The sequence below is a fragment of the Arvicanthis niloticus genome, chromosome 4 (genome assembly GCF_011762505.2).
Source record: "Arvicanthis niloticus isolate mArvNil1 chromosome 4, mArvNil1.pat.X, whole genome shotgun sequence".
NCBI lineage: Eukaryota > Metazoa > Chordata > Mammalia > Rodentia > Muridae > Arvicanthis > Arvicanthis niloticus.
In genome coordinates, this window is record NC_047661.1 from 65,271,334 (window position 1) to 65,286,360 (window position 15,027).

A 15,027-nucleotide genomic window follows, 5' to 3' on the forward strand; every position below is an offset into this window, starting at 1 on the left:
CTCAATGATTGAGGGAATGTACAGTAATCAGCAGCCGGCTGTGACTATCCTCTCTTTCAACCTGGTCACACCTCCACTGACTAACCCTGGGAGATTTCTAAAGAGAACTTCAGAGAGGTTCCCGCCTATACCTTGATAATAAAGGACAAGTGTTTCTATCCTAAGAACCAGAAAGAGATTACCATTAAGTCCAGAGTGTCCTGTCACAGTGGAACATACCTCAAAATGTTAAGGCCAATAGAACAGAACAGGGTCAGGTGGTCCTCGTGCCTTGTACCCTCAGAAATCCAAAAAACGTTACAGCATTGAAAGATGGAGTCAGTATTAGGACCAGAATGAACACCTTTCCATTCATGTTATTGGTGTTGTTTGTTTGTTTGTTGCTTGCTTGTTTTTTTTTTTACACAACCCCTTAGAAAAGAGAACTAGTAAATGGTGGTAGTCCTCCAAAAGATTCTGATCTGTTTATACTAGATAAGAATCAAATAAAGGTTTCATACCAAAAAAAAAAAAAGTTTTACTTGGTTAAAAATAACTGACAGAGCCCAGAAAAGAGGTCTCTAACTCACTGACAAATTAAAAGCCATATTAGGGTCTACAGAACCAATTCTTACACAGCTTCCTCTATCCTGTCCAAGATACAGTTCTCTGCACTCTGTGTGCCAATATCTAGCTTAGCATAAGTTGGAAGTATCAGGCTTTGATTAGACTGTAGGGATGACTAAATAATTTATTAAAACTGTAGTTTCCAGACCAGTAGTCTATCACAGACATTAATTTTATTATGGTAAACATAAGCAATCATACTAAAACATCATGATATAGAATTATTTTGCTGTTCATACAGAAAAATATGTGAAAGAATATTAAATATTTACCAAAAGTAACAGTCTCTCCCTTAAAACCCATCTTCCCCAAGAAAAGCAACATAATACTTAAACTGAGATCTAGGGTGGCCTTTCTACTGCAAATCACTCCTCTAAGGAAATAAATGATGGCGTAAAGCAGCAAGCATTTACAAACACTTCACACAGCACTATAATTTTATGTATATACCCACATAAAATAAAAGTATGTACCTTGGGGATCATTTACACAACCTAATGCCTTTCTGATTAGCATATAAAAAAGCCTAAGACAGATAACCTTTCACATCTGACAGCACACATGGCACACACAGGCTGAGTTATGACCAGTGTTCTGTTGCTATAATTGACTGAATGCCTTTAGACAACTGGTCAGATACTCACCTCTTATTTCCTGTCAGCTGACATGCATGCAAATGCATATTACGAGACCCATGGAGAATAATAAGTTTTAGGAAAGTCCCTCCACTGAATATTTTGGTTTTCGTAATTCTCTAACAAAATCTTGGTTAGTGCATAAAAGAGACAATATAAAAATGATATATAAAAGCTGCCAGGGCTTAAAAATGTGTCCCTTAAAGGCCCATGTGTTAAAGGCTTGGTCCCCAACAGGGACAGTAAATATTTTAAGAAATATTTAATATGTTGTGAATGTTTGGATCATAGATTTGTATTTGACAGATCACTTTCTATGTCTCTTATCTTGAATCTCTAATGGGAAACAAGACTCAGATACTAACACAATCTTATGAAATGCCCATAGGTCATTGGGAGCATGCCCTTGATGGAGAGAGGGAGCTCTGGTCTTCCCCTTCCCCTCTAGCTTGGATTTCTAGCTCCTGAAGCAAGCAGCCAGCATCAGTGATGACCAGGTCCCCACTTTTGCACTTCTGCCAGATGCCCAGAGCAGTGAATCCACCCACCTTAGATTAGAAGCCCTGAAACCAGAAACCACAACAAACCTTTAATAAATGTTTTTCTCTGTCTATGTTGCATTTATCATTTATTTCATTAGGAGACAGAAAGCTGACTAGCCAGAAGCAACGTAAACTGTGTCTCCCAGACAGCCAGCACGCCATGGGGCCATGGGCACTGATTCCAGCATTCATGTTACTTTTTTGTAAATAGAAGGCACTCTCACTTGCTGGAGAAATTAAAATCAGACTACACCACTAAATAGTACCATTGCACTTCCAAATATAGATTTCATATGTAAATTATTCTTTTCAGATATCAATTGCTGAACAGACATATTTAACTGCTTTTATTAACAAAAAATATAAACGTCAAAGTTGTCTAGTGAGTCCATGTGACTTATGGAACAGCCACCTGTACAATAACAACTGTTAAAACTGGTCCAAGCCGGAGGGATGAATCAGTGGGTACAAATGCTCATTGTGTAAACCTGAGGACCACAGTTTGATCCTCAGAACCCACATGGAAGGAGAGAGCTGACTTCAGGAAGTTGTCATATATCCTCCACACACTTCCCCACACTCACCCACACACATTATACACAACAATGATTTTATGAATGGTACAAGACTATCAAAGAACAACTAAGGATCAGAATAAAGTGACCCCAAAATAGACCTCCTCATAAAAAATCATGACTGTCACAAAGTCACTAGCATAATCCAACAGGTGAAGAAAAACAAAAGTCAACGGATGTTGACAGAATAACTAGAAACATGACCCTTGACCACAACCCTACCTCCGTCACAAAAGCTAACTTGATAGCTAATATGAATGAAAATATAAATGATAAAACCATAAAGGTGTTGGTGGAAAACGGGAAAAATCATGATGTGGGTGAAGGCTTCTCAGGCAGCTAGATGATGACTGGTAAGTCTAACAGCAACATTTAAGTGCTCACCAAAGACATACTTAAGAAAATGAGAATCAAGTTCCAGAATGGGAGAGTGGGAGTCAAGAGCTTCAAACACATGTGGACAGGGGCTTTCTGAATCCAAGTCCAACTGCTCAGGAAGTGAGGCCGACAACAGGCAAAGAACACCTCCTGAAGTTAAAATACCTCTGCGCTAATAGAAACAGCCAATCGGGTGCAGAGACAGTTTACAAACCAGGAGAAAACCTTTGCAGCCGACAGAAGATTGATATCTAGAACATACAAAGAGCTCAAAAACAAAACAACCACAAGAACACTACACACAAAGTCAAATGGTATAGTCAATAAATGAGCTAGAGACAGTTTTCAAAAGATTAACTGTAAATGGACAATGAACATGAAAAAATGTTCACCATCACTAACCATCAGAGAAACATAAAATGAAACTGCACTGAGTCTGTCTCTCACACCAGTCAGAATGACAGCCATTAAGAAAACAAATGACAAATGTTGGCAAGAATGCAGACTGAAGGGAACCTTTCTGTGTTGCTGATGAGATGGTACCTTAGTTCACCCACTATGGAAATCAGTGTGGAGTTTCTCAAAAACACTAAAAATCAATAGAGCTACCATGTGGCCCAGCTATAGTACCCCTAGTAACTTGCCCAAAGGACTCTGAGTCAACTGCAGGGATATTGGACATCAATGTTTATTGCAGCACTGTTCACAGAATGGAATGGAGCCAACACATGTGCCCCACAACACAGGAATGACAGAGAAGAGTGACATCCCAGTCTTACCTGTTTCACAACCGGTGTAATGATGCCACTGTTTGAAGCCCTCACGATAGGGTTCAATGAACTGAATATGCAATGGGAGCTGCCAAATAAGGTTCACCCTCCAGTGTTCTGAAATTAAAAGTAGATGCAGTTTTAATATTATTGGAGAAAAATAAATCAAAGCTTTTAGTTCATCAGACTAAAATTCTCCACACTGGTAATCATATGGTATCTTAACTGCCATGCCTGCTGTTGGTGTTAGACTGTTGTGTAATTTAATATGTCATGAATGTTTGGATCATAGACTTGTTTAGACAGATCAATTGCTATGTCTCTTGTCTTGAATCCCTAACAGGAAACAAGATTCATATACCAAGACAACGTATGCCGGACACCATGGTGTGCGGCACGAGGCTGCCTGCTGCTGGTTGTAATGGTACAGAGCCCTCACAGTTTCAAACCAGTCCATCTACTCCTTTGATTGTTTCTATTGCTCCATTTCAGTTGTGCTCATGGGAACTCACTTCCAGTCAACTAATGCTTAACATGGAGGGATGTGTGTCTGAGTTTACAGAAGGAATTGTAAATGAACTGGTTAAACATTGTGTTCCTTAACAGATACAAGCATGGCAGAAAGAACTAGTTACGAGGAATGCTCCCGAGGAAACCATTGGTATGGGCTTGGCATTTCCCACATATTATGATCCTATTTCCCCATTTCCAGAACATCTTCCAGAAGGACCAGAGAGAAAGGCACAGCCCACACCATCTACTGATAAACTTAAAGGCTAACTGGTAAACCAATGGAACACTAAGTAACAAAGTAGCTTTTATATGCACTTAGTATGTAAAAATGCAGAAGCACAAATACCAAGGACAATAACCTATACTTTATACCAAAGCAGAGGTATGGATTGGCACCTTTAAGAAACCAGTTCAAATACACACTTTTTTTTTAACCCAATAACATCACTTAAACAATAGAATGGGAAACTTTTTTTTTAAAAGGGTTTATATACAATTATTTTCCATAAAGTATGGGTATCTGCTCTAATTATTATATAAAAAGTAAACGACAATTGTGAAATAGTTATTTTTTAGCTTTATTATAGCTGAGGTTTCATTTACAAAGATTATAAAATGTGATATATCTGTGTATATACTGTATAAACACTTTTCAAGATAGGTATACATCCTGACCCTTTTAATGCAGGTTTGAATTTGAAATTGCATTATATATACATATACTTTATTGTTCTAAATAAAGAATTTTAAGCACTGTTTTGTTTTGTTTTGTTTTTTTTAAGGCAGGTAAAGGAGAACAGTGGGTGGCTCAGGGAAGATAAACACAATCAGCTCATCACTGCATTTAGCAACTGTTTTAACTCCACTCTGGGGAGGGAAGGGGGGATATTTGGCCACTGGCAAGATGTCAGAGCACGGATGGTCCCCTGAATTTACCTAAGCTATCCTAATTTCAGGTTTGGACTAAACAGAACAGCTTATTTCCATCTGCCAAGAGCGCTCCTTCCAGGTGCTGCAGCCTAATGAAGCCTGCAGGAGCAGGGAGGACATCAAGACCTCCTTCCACACTCTCCACAGCACACTGTGTACTTACAGCACAGCATTTGTACACTGCGGATCAAAACACCCACCTGAAAGTTCAACTTAGTAGCTCCAGAGGTTCGTATGGTATTTGGCACTTATAGGGCAGTCGCTAAATGCTAACCAAACTGAAGAATCAATAAACAGTATTTCAAGGTTCCAGCAAGGACTCTCAAGCCAAAATTCTCCGCTCACTCAGTTCCCCCATAACTGGAACACGACCGCTGGCAGCCCCACCTTTAAGTCCCTACTGCTATAATCAGAAGACCGTTTAAAAAATTTTAAATTTCTCACGAAGAGCTAAAACATTAGGTCACTAAAATCCACTCGCTGATTGGAGGCTCCGTGGAAATTAGAGGAAAGTCAGATGCTCATCACCCTGTGAACAGCAAGGCCCCTAGAACAAAAGAGGTTAACCTTAAGTGAAGCTGGTGAGGATGTATATATAGGAATTCCCCATAGTGCCATAGCAAATTTACTGCAAGTCTAAAATCATCTCAAAATAAGAAAACGTTCCTATCACTAACAACAGGCAGAATCCCAGGCCACATATGAAAAGAGAAAACTGAGGGAAGCCAACCATAGTGAGGAGCACAGAAGAGCAGAGGCCTGAGGAGAAAGAACAAACCATAGCCTCCAGCTCAGCAGTCAAGCTTTACAATACTGCCTGCTGTTAGGAAAATCCTGGACCTCCCCCAAAGGCCCCTGCCCTGCAAAGAAAGGTAAATCATTCTCCAGCCAAAGTGATGCTTCCAATCCAGACCTTAACATTCCTGGCAGAGGAAACATACCAAAAATAAATCTTTTAAAAATGTATTTATACCTACAAACACAAAAGCCTTAGGAGTATATGATACGATGTGATACAATACCTAGGGGTGCTCTATACCACAGTACAACATTGGAAAGAACTTCCGGGAACATGGAGCAATGAGAGAGTTCCCTGGGTGCAGTCTACCTGCATGCCAGCCTTCTGTCAGCCACCGTTACTCTTGCCCCAACAACTATTCACCTGTTTGTCAGCTGAGAAAGACAACAGAGGTAAATTTCACACTTCACAGAAGAATGAGCTTTCAGATGCTGCCCTGGGTCTCCAAGGCCACAAGCCACATCTGCTAATGTATTTTGTACCATCCCTGGCTCAGTGCCCCATGAAGGTAAAGAGTTTAATAAATGCTTCCAGTGACAGCAACGGCTAACGAGCAAGCTTTCTTCCCACCTCATCTACTGTCCTCAGGTGATATTTATTGAGCATTCATTTGTACAAGGTTAACCCTATGCTAATACTGCTTGCATTCTTCCTAAATAATGCTAAACACATACCTCAGCGAACTCTTCCGAACTCCAGAGATCTAAGGACCGCCTGCATTTGTCTGGGGCGGGGTCGGAGGGGCAGATGTTTCAGAAGGACTCTTTCTGCAAAGTCATGTATAATTTCTAGGGACAGCTCATAGGCTAGCTCATGCGGGAGGGTCTATAGAAAGTCTACAGTAGGGGCTATAAGAGCAGACTGGCACGAGCCAACCCGGAGAGTCAGCCGTTACTTTGTTATCGGACCCTGTGGGCTCTGATTCCAAATTACTTATTTGGGATTAGCCTATGATTGTAAGCCTTTCAAGAGTACACAGATGAAAGAGTCACTGGGAGAGCCTCTCTATAAAGTGTACAGCCAAAGGTTCTGGATCAACCGGGTGCTGTTGATCACCTAGAGAGCACCAACAAGGTAGCATGTTCTCTCCCATCCCATGACCCAGGCTCCAGCCTGGGGCCACAGCCACAGCCACAGCCACAGCCACAGCCACAGCCACAGCCACAGCCACAGCCACAGCCACAGCACAGCCACAGCCACAGCCACAGCCACAGCCACAGCAACTGGCCTTCAGTTCCTATGCTGATGAGGAACCTCTAGATTGCCAGATCCTGCCAAAAGGCTAAGGATGCCCAAGCCACCAAATGAGACACAACCCTGGCCAGTGGTCAGACCTCTGTACACTTCTCAGCATTAGACTGTGCATGAAAGTAAGGCCCCCAGAGCTACTGCCCCTGTTTTGTCTCTCCTACACAATACATGTCTAAGGGTTTGTTTTTCATTGGTAAGTGCTGTATCTCTCAGATATTCTAAGAGTAAATTAAAACCAAGTTATCAGAAGCACAGGGTCATGTAAAAGCAAGAAATCCCGTTTGTTACACAGCTGCTACTTTCTCTCCCTGGTTCCATCTCTGTCTCTCCCCGGCCTTCTGTGAGCTTGCCTAGGTGAGGGCTTCCTGGCTGCTTCCTATGCCACCCCTCCAGCCTTTGCCTCAAACCAGTCCTTTTTAGGTCCTATTTAGGTCTAGATTCTGCCTTCCTTTGAATCTTTCAGACTTAAAATACCTCAGAAAAAAAAATTACTCCTGTGTTCCAAGCTCTGCAACAGTTATCTTCTGCTTAAATGATATATAACATGGTCTCTCTGATGAATTCTAGCCTGCACCTTGCTTTTCAGTTCCAGATGCCCTCTAGCCCTGTGAGGAGGCAAGACTGGTTCTCAGAGTGTTCTCAGACTCACAAGAGAGGAGCAATGGAGCTTTCCTATGGGCCATTAGAACCTTCAGAATAAATACCAGGACTGGTGTGCAGCTCAATGGTACAACAACTGCCTAGCTGTCACCAAGTCCTTGGTGTCCCTTGTAGCTCCAAAATTAATTGGTTAGTTAATAGTTATAGACGCCCTTTTGTTTATTTACTACCCCTTATTTAAAAGCTGGACACAGTGCCACATACCTATAGTCTCAGACACTTGAGAGGCTGCTTGAAGTCAGGATCCAAGGCCAGCCTAATAATCATCAAATACTAATAAATGTATATTGAATAGAAGAAGGTAATAAAGCTGACTGGAGTTTAAAATATTAACTGGGGTATTATGACTTTTTAAAGTTGTCTTCTAAAATATCTAGTCTCTTTCTCACAGCATGTCTTCCCTTGACAACTCCGTGTAGCTATCCCAGCCTAAAGGAAGAGCTGCTGGCACTGCATGCCGCCCTAGGTGGGTGACCTCAGCTACAATCAGCCAGCTCTTGCTCAACACTGGAGAAGTCTCAATTTTGCCTTAAATGCTAATTAAAATGTCAACAGATTTCCTCTTTGGAAAGATGAGATGTGCCTTCTGTCCTAGGAAGCAAAGTTGGTTTGTAAATAAATTTTAAAAGTGGTCACCACAGTTTCAAATCTCTTCCTAACTGATTTCACTGTTTTTATCTCTGCAATTCAGCACTCTTACAGGAATGTCTTCTTTTTTCATTTGGTGAAAATACTTCCCTGACAAAGGTCATAGAAAATTCACTGGAGCCTTGCAGTCCTGGTAAATATTGTATTAACTATCCTTCTCAAACCACAACACCCTTCCCTATCTACTCACAGCCCAGGTCAATTCCCTCCCTCCACTTCCCAAAGCCCCATTTGAATTCTACCTCCCTATGCAGGTAGTGCCTGCCCTTAGTTCAAGAACATGATTTATTAATGTGTATGTGCTAGACTTTGAAACCTGATCTTTAGCTTTTGGAAGAGACCATATGGCAAAACACCCTTAAAGAAAAGCCGCTGACCAAGTCTTGGCAGACTACCATTCTCCTGGGGGTAGTATCATCTGTCCCACTTTGTCAAAAGAGCCTTCTCAAGTCTGACTCCTGATTCTTTCCATTTCTAACTCTAAGCAAATGAAATCAGTTTGCAGATGGTCCAGCACTCAGAAGATTATCAAATGGCTTCCCATTTTTAGAAACCCCAAATTATTCAGTGCTAGTCACAGAGTATGAAAGAACAGTTTTATTTGTGGCCACTCCGTTTATTATCAATGCCCTTGAACAACATACAATCTTGTCGGTCCACAGCACACTGGGACAACTAGCATACCCCATTGGGTGCACACCAGGGCGTGCTGAAGCAGGGTCATTTCCCTGTCTTAATGCAGTCATTACACGGTTGGTGTCGGCCCACGTTTTCAATACAGTTAAAGAATTTAAAGGGTTGCTGCACTGAAACATTTGTTTTACTACATTAACTTCACATTTTCGTCCTAAAATTGAACCAGGCCTGTTCGGTCACTCTGCACTTGTCCCTTACTTGTCTTTGAAGAAACAAGTAAAAGCTGTAACTTCACTAAAACCTTAGGCAATGGAAAAGACTCTCAATTCTTCTGACCCACTTAGCCAATCCAGGTCCCATTTACTTGGGTGCTTCCCCACAAGTGTTCCTGGTCCATGGTTCCAAGTATTTTACTGTGGCAATGTCCAACACAGAAGACTCTGGTCCTCAAACATCCAGATTCTCAGATACCAAATCAAGTCTGTTCTTGCCCTCCATATTACTAATTAGAATTCTGCTCAGTTTTGCTTTGAGCATAAAATGGGAAGGATTCCTGTGTGTGTGAATCTCAGACTTAAAAATAAGTATGTGCTACACTCTTTTGGGGGGTTGGTTTTCTTTACTTTATTTGCTTTTTTGAGGAAGTGTCTCCACATAGCCCTGGTTATCCTAGAACTTACTGTGACCACACTGGCCTCAAACTCAGAGATCCACCTGTCTCTTCCTCCCAAATACTGGGACTAAAAGGATGTACCACTACTGCCCAGCTTTCTTAGGTTATATTTCATCAACTGCCAATTTCAGTAACTGCCAATACCAGGTCAACTTCACCAATAGTAACTCAAATACAACTACTTAAAAACTATTCCACTTGATCTAGTAAGTCTCCTCAGATATTTTAAAAACATATATCATTGTATACATTTCTCAAAAAAAAAAAAAAAAAAAAAAGATTTTATTTCAACCCAGAAGCATTGATCAGAAAGAACCACCATTGTTTAAACTGACCAGTGACCATTGCCAGACTGAGGTTATTTTTCCAATGGCCATGAGTTAAACTGAACATGAATGGGCCCCTCAGCATGGGGCCAGGGGGGTTCATTAAGCACATTAAGTTTTAAAGTAAACCTTCTAAGAACTATCACAGCACTAACCTCAGATATCTTTTTAGATACATCCTGAAATTAGTCAAGATCTTGGAAGCTAGGTGACAGGAACCCAACTCACATTCACAGAAGCAAAGCAGGAGACATTTTAGCTCATCTAGCCAGAAAGAGATCACGGCTGCTCACTGCACAAGAAAACTGGAACAGGGACTGTGACACCCCAAGTTCCTTTGCTCTTACCCATCTGCACCCTACCCTCTACTTATCAAGTCTCTGCCTACAGGCTTTCTTCTTGCCTTCACCATGGCAGCCTTCCCCTATGTGACCTCAGGAATAAGCTATCATTTGGCCTTCATTTCCATTCTAAAACCATAATTGTTTCCAGCACTTTCTCATAAAAAAAATATATATATCTCAAGAATGGCTCTCGAGATTCTAACTGCATCCCACACCTTCCCTGAAGATATCGCTGCACCCTGGAAAATAGGGACCCTGACTAGCAGGGCTTAAATCACATGCCTATTCTCATGGCTAGGAATAAGAAGAAAGAAATAGGTTATAGATGAGCACAATTATTTTCTCCTCCAAAGCCACATGAAATGGGAAAGAAGCTCCCAGCAAAAAGGGGACATAACGAGGATGAGCACAGAACTCTCTGAGCCACCACATCATCAGCTACTCCAAATCGCCACTGACCTTTCCATGCAGGGGTGGGAAGGCCATCTATTCAAGTGTGACTGCTAGACTTGATGTAATTTTTCAGAAGAGCAAGACAACCTGCCCCTCAGAGTGCGTGTCCATTGTGCTGTAGATGAATACATTCCTGAACAAAAATACCTTATAGATGCACTGTGAATACTCACAAATAGGTCCTTAGTTTCACTACTGCTCAGCTCTTATCAAAAGCTTAAAGGAAAGTGGATTGCGTGATTCTCTGCCACCGTAAAAATGGCTGTCATTCCACCAGCAAGCTTGTCCTTGGCTTCCTGTTAAACAGGCTTTGGTTTGTCCTAGCTTGCTTACTGTCACTATGATAAAGACATAACCAAAAGCAACATGGCGAGAAAAGGGTGTGTATGTCCTGATCCTAGTCCATCACTGAGGAAAGCTAAGGCAGGAACTCAAGTAGGGAAGGAACCTGAAGGCAAAAAGTAAAGCAGAGGCCAAGGAGGAATGCTGTCTACTGATTTGTCCTCCAGACTCATGTTCAGTTACCTCTCTCATACCTCCCCTGCTCGGGGGTGGCAGGAGCCTAGACCCTCCCACATCAAGCATTGTTCAAGAAAATACCTCACAGACTTGCCTACAGGCCAATCTGATGAAGACAATTTTTTCAGTTGAGGTTCCCTCTTCCCATATGAATCAGTTCATGTCAAGATGACAAAACAAACTAGCCAGTGCAGGCTTTATAATGAAACTTATCCCTGCCTCAAGTGACTCAGGTCTAACTCTACCTTCAGGATTCAAGACAGTGGGCCCGGTGGGACAGGTTAAAGGTGACTCATTTCAGACAAGAAAACATGTGGCATCTGCAGAAGGGGTTCTGGGCCAAGCTTTCCAGTTCCAAACAATGGACAGAACTCATTCTACTTCTGAACATACTATAGCCTAAGAAAAAATGCATGAAAGGCAGAAAGAGAGGGTCCTTCCTTATTACAGTGAAGCCAACTGGTCCTAAAACCTAGCACAGAAATATCTGTTGTGAGACACTAAGTCCTTTAAGTTAATAACTTGGAGATAAAGTGCTCTGAGTTTATAATGACAGACGTGGCAAAAAAAAACAAAAACAAACAACAAAAAAAAACTCTGCCCAGAATGATCACAGTGGACAGTTCATCATGGATTTTAAAAGCAGACTCTGTGTTGATACTATAAAAATTCTATAAAGGTTATTTTCATTTCAACATATGGGCATATATTTAGTAGCTTGTTTTACATAGGAGTTGTTTTACGTATGAAACTCTGGCGATCGGCATTGATACTATCTTTCTAATATAAAACATACATTCATAGTTTATAGTTTGGTGTCTTTAATAGACTGGTAACTTTAATATAGATTATAAAGATGCCTGTAACTCAACATGAGTGCAGAATCCTTGTAAAATTTCTACATGTTTCAGAGTGGCTCATGGTTGTATCATCCATACAGAATTAAAAAGCAATTTTTGTTGGCAGGTCTTCAGGAAATTTTTCTAAAGTGTTAAACTTTGTTTGCTGAGAAAACATCTTTTTGCTCTTGTATTTCGGTTCATATAATGCTTAGCCAAATTATTAAGTTATACCATTAGTAAGTAAAGATACACACAAAGCTGACTGCTGGTTAATGTAAGGCCCAACGAGAGAAGGTCTAGAAAGGTCTACTTTCTAAGCCAGGTTGCTAACAACACAGCATGCTGTGGGCAACATTCTTGAAAAACACAACTGCACTGATCATGAAAGCTGATCACTCAAGTCCCTATGCTGCCTTTGCTGGGTGAATGTAGCTCTCACCACTCAGCAAAAAAGCGTCTGCTTACAGCAGATGGAGACCATTACAGAAAGACTCAACTGGTTAAGATGCAGAACAGCTGGCCACAGGTTGCCTAGCACTGATTGTTTCATCTGCAATGCCACCCCTAAACCTAAGATTCAGGGAACGTTGTGGGAGAGGGTGTGGGGAGACTGTAAGTGTCAGAGGATCATGGCATCTGCTGCAAGAATAGCATCTTTTATATACGACAGGGAGGCAAGGTAGCACATGTGAAATCTTAACAACACAGATGCCTAGACAAGACCTGTAAAACAATAGAACCAACTGACAGTCAATGTGGATTCGAGAAATCCCACAAGGCCCACCCTTAGATAAAGTGCTACAAGCAATGAATGATTGATGAGTGAGCGAGAATCAGTCTCCAGGGATGAGCCTGATGAGTGAGCCAGTCTCAAGTAGTCAGTCTTAAACAAATATACATGTCCGAAACACCAAGTAAACTAAGCAAGCTGTGTTTATAAATTCATATGAGTGTGTGTTTAACAATAATAATTAAAGAATAGAAGGTGATGAGTTGGAGAAAGAGTCAGGGGATACAGGAATTGGAGGAAGGGGAAAATGATGTAAATTAGTAACCATATATGAAATTCTCAATAAATAAATGAAAAGTTTTTATTTTTATTAGTTTTATATTTTTAATTAAAACATAATTCCTTTCTTCCCTCCAACTCCTACCATGCACCTTTCCCTGCTTTGGCTCAAAATTGATGGTCTCTCTCTCTCTCTCTCTCTCTCTCTCTCTCTCTCTCTCTGTGTGTGTGTGTGTGTGTGTGTGTGTGTGTGTGTGTGTGTGTGTGTGTGCGCGTGCGCACACATTCCTAAGTATATAAAGTATATAAATATATAACTATCCGTTCAGTCATACTTGTGAGTGACTAACCATTTGGATAACCAACCGGGGGTTTTCCCCGAGGAAGGCTATTTCTCCCACCATCAGCATTTCTAAGTTGGCTGTAGTTCTTTCTCTAGGGTTGGTTCTGAGGAAGATCTCCCCTAATCCATGTTAGTATGTCTGTTGCTTTATAGTCCTTGATCGGATCTTGTTTAGGCTCTCATGTTGTGGATACTTCATGGATGTAGCTTCCCTGGCATTTCTAGGAGACGGTCTCACAGATGACTTCCTGTTCCTCTCTTACAATTCTCTAGCCCCTCTTCCCTGAGCCTTCAGTGCAAGAGTTGTTCTAGATGCATCGCTTGAGACTGAGCTCATGTTGTCTGTTCTCTCAAGTTTTATCAGTTGTGCTTTTCTGGACCGCTCTCCATCTCTAGCAAACAGGCTTGTTTTTAATGAGATGTAAGAGCTACACTTGTCTGTAGATATAAGGGTAAATACTTAGAACGCAGTTAGGAATTAATCTTATTAAGTAAAGTGGTGGTTATAGCCTGTCCTCCAAGATCCATGACATCACTAGCCCTGCAGAGTTGGCTAGGTTTCTATAACCAGGTATGATTTCTCTTGTGTGTGGGCCTTAAACCTGATTGGACAGCTGTTGGTTGGTTACTGCCAAGATATGCATATGACTACCACACCCTTAGGATGACCCTGCCATGCTGGTTGTTATTTTAGTTCATAAGCATGATAGCTAGGTCAGACTGTAGGTTGCTTCCCTCCCTGAAAGCTTGTGTGGCACCTTCTGGTCATCAGGGAGGAGGCTTTCAGGTCAAATCAAGTTCAGATTCTCTGGATCCTGGGTCTGGAGTGTATGGTGTCTTCAGCAATCGGGTGTTTTCTTCATTCTCTGGGAGGCAACCAAGAATAAGAGCAATAGCCTATAATGTCTAGAAAGTCTCTTGACTCCCCTGATCAATAATGTAAAAGAGAGTTTCTCATGCCTGGTGTTGGGGTTTTTCTTCTATAGTCTACAGCTCCTGAGCGTTGCATTTCAGCCCAGACAAGACAGACAGGCATGAAAGTCAGTCAAGGAAACTTCTGGCTTAACACAGATATGATTTATAAACATTTCCTTCATTTAATTGGTTGTCTTCTCACTTTCTTGATATCTTTTGATACACTGTGGTGGTTTGACTAAGAATGACTCTCAAAAGGTCATATATTTGAATGCTTGGTCACCAGGGAGTGGCAGTATTCAGAGGTGTGGCCTTGTTAAAGGAAGTGTGTCACTGGAGGTGAACTTCAAAGTTTCAAAAGCCCAAGCCAGGCCCGGTGTTTCTCTCTCTCCCTGCTGCCTGCAGATCCAGATATAGAACTCTCAGCTCCCTCTCTAGTGCTGTGTCCACCTGCATATTGCCAAGCTGCCTGCCATGATGATAATAGACTAAACCTTTGAAGATAAGTCAGCCCAATTAAACGCTTTCTTTTATAAGAGTTGTCATGGTCATGGAATCTCTTCACAGCAATAGAACACTGATGAAGGCATAAAGTTTTTGTTATCTTTTGGTTTTTGGGGTTTATGTTTAAAGAATTTTATTGCTCAGTTTTGTATCTTG

The 15,027-nt window shown here is 41.3% G+C and overlaps 1 protein-coding gene across 3 annotated transcripts in view; it reads right to left on the bottom strand.

The window, feature by feature from the left end:
- The window catches only part of Fhip1a (FHF complex subunit HOOK interacting protein 1A), a 235,797-nt gene that overhangs the window by 133,043 nt on the left and 87,727 nt on the right, over window positions 1-15,027 (bottom strand). For all 3 annotated transcript variants that reach the window (XM_076932600.1, XM_034499684.2, XM_076932598.1), the window contains one exon: window positions 3,516-3,623. The gene's annotated coding sequence lies outside the window, so the exon portion shown is untranslated. The remainder of the gene's footprint in view (window positions 1-3,515; window positions 3,624-15,027) is intronic.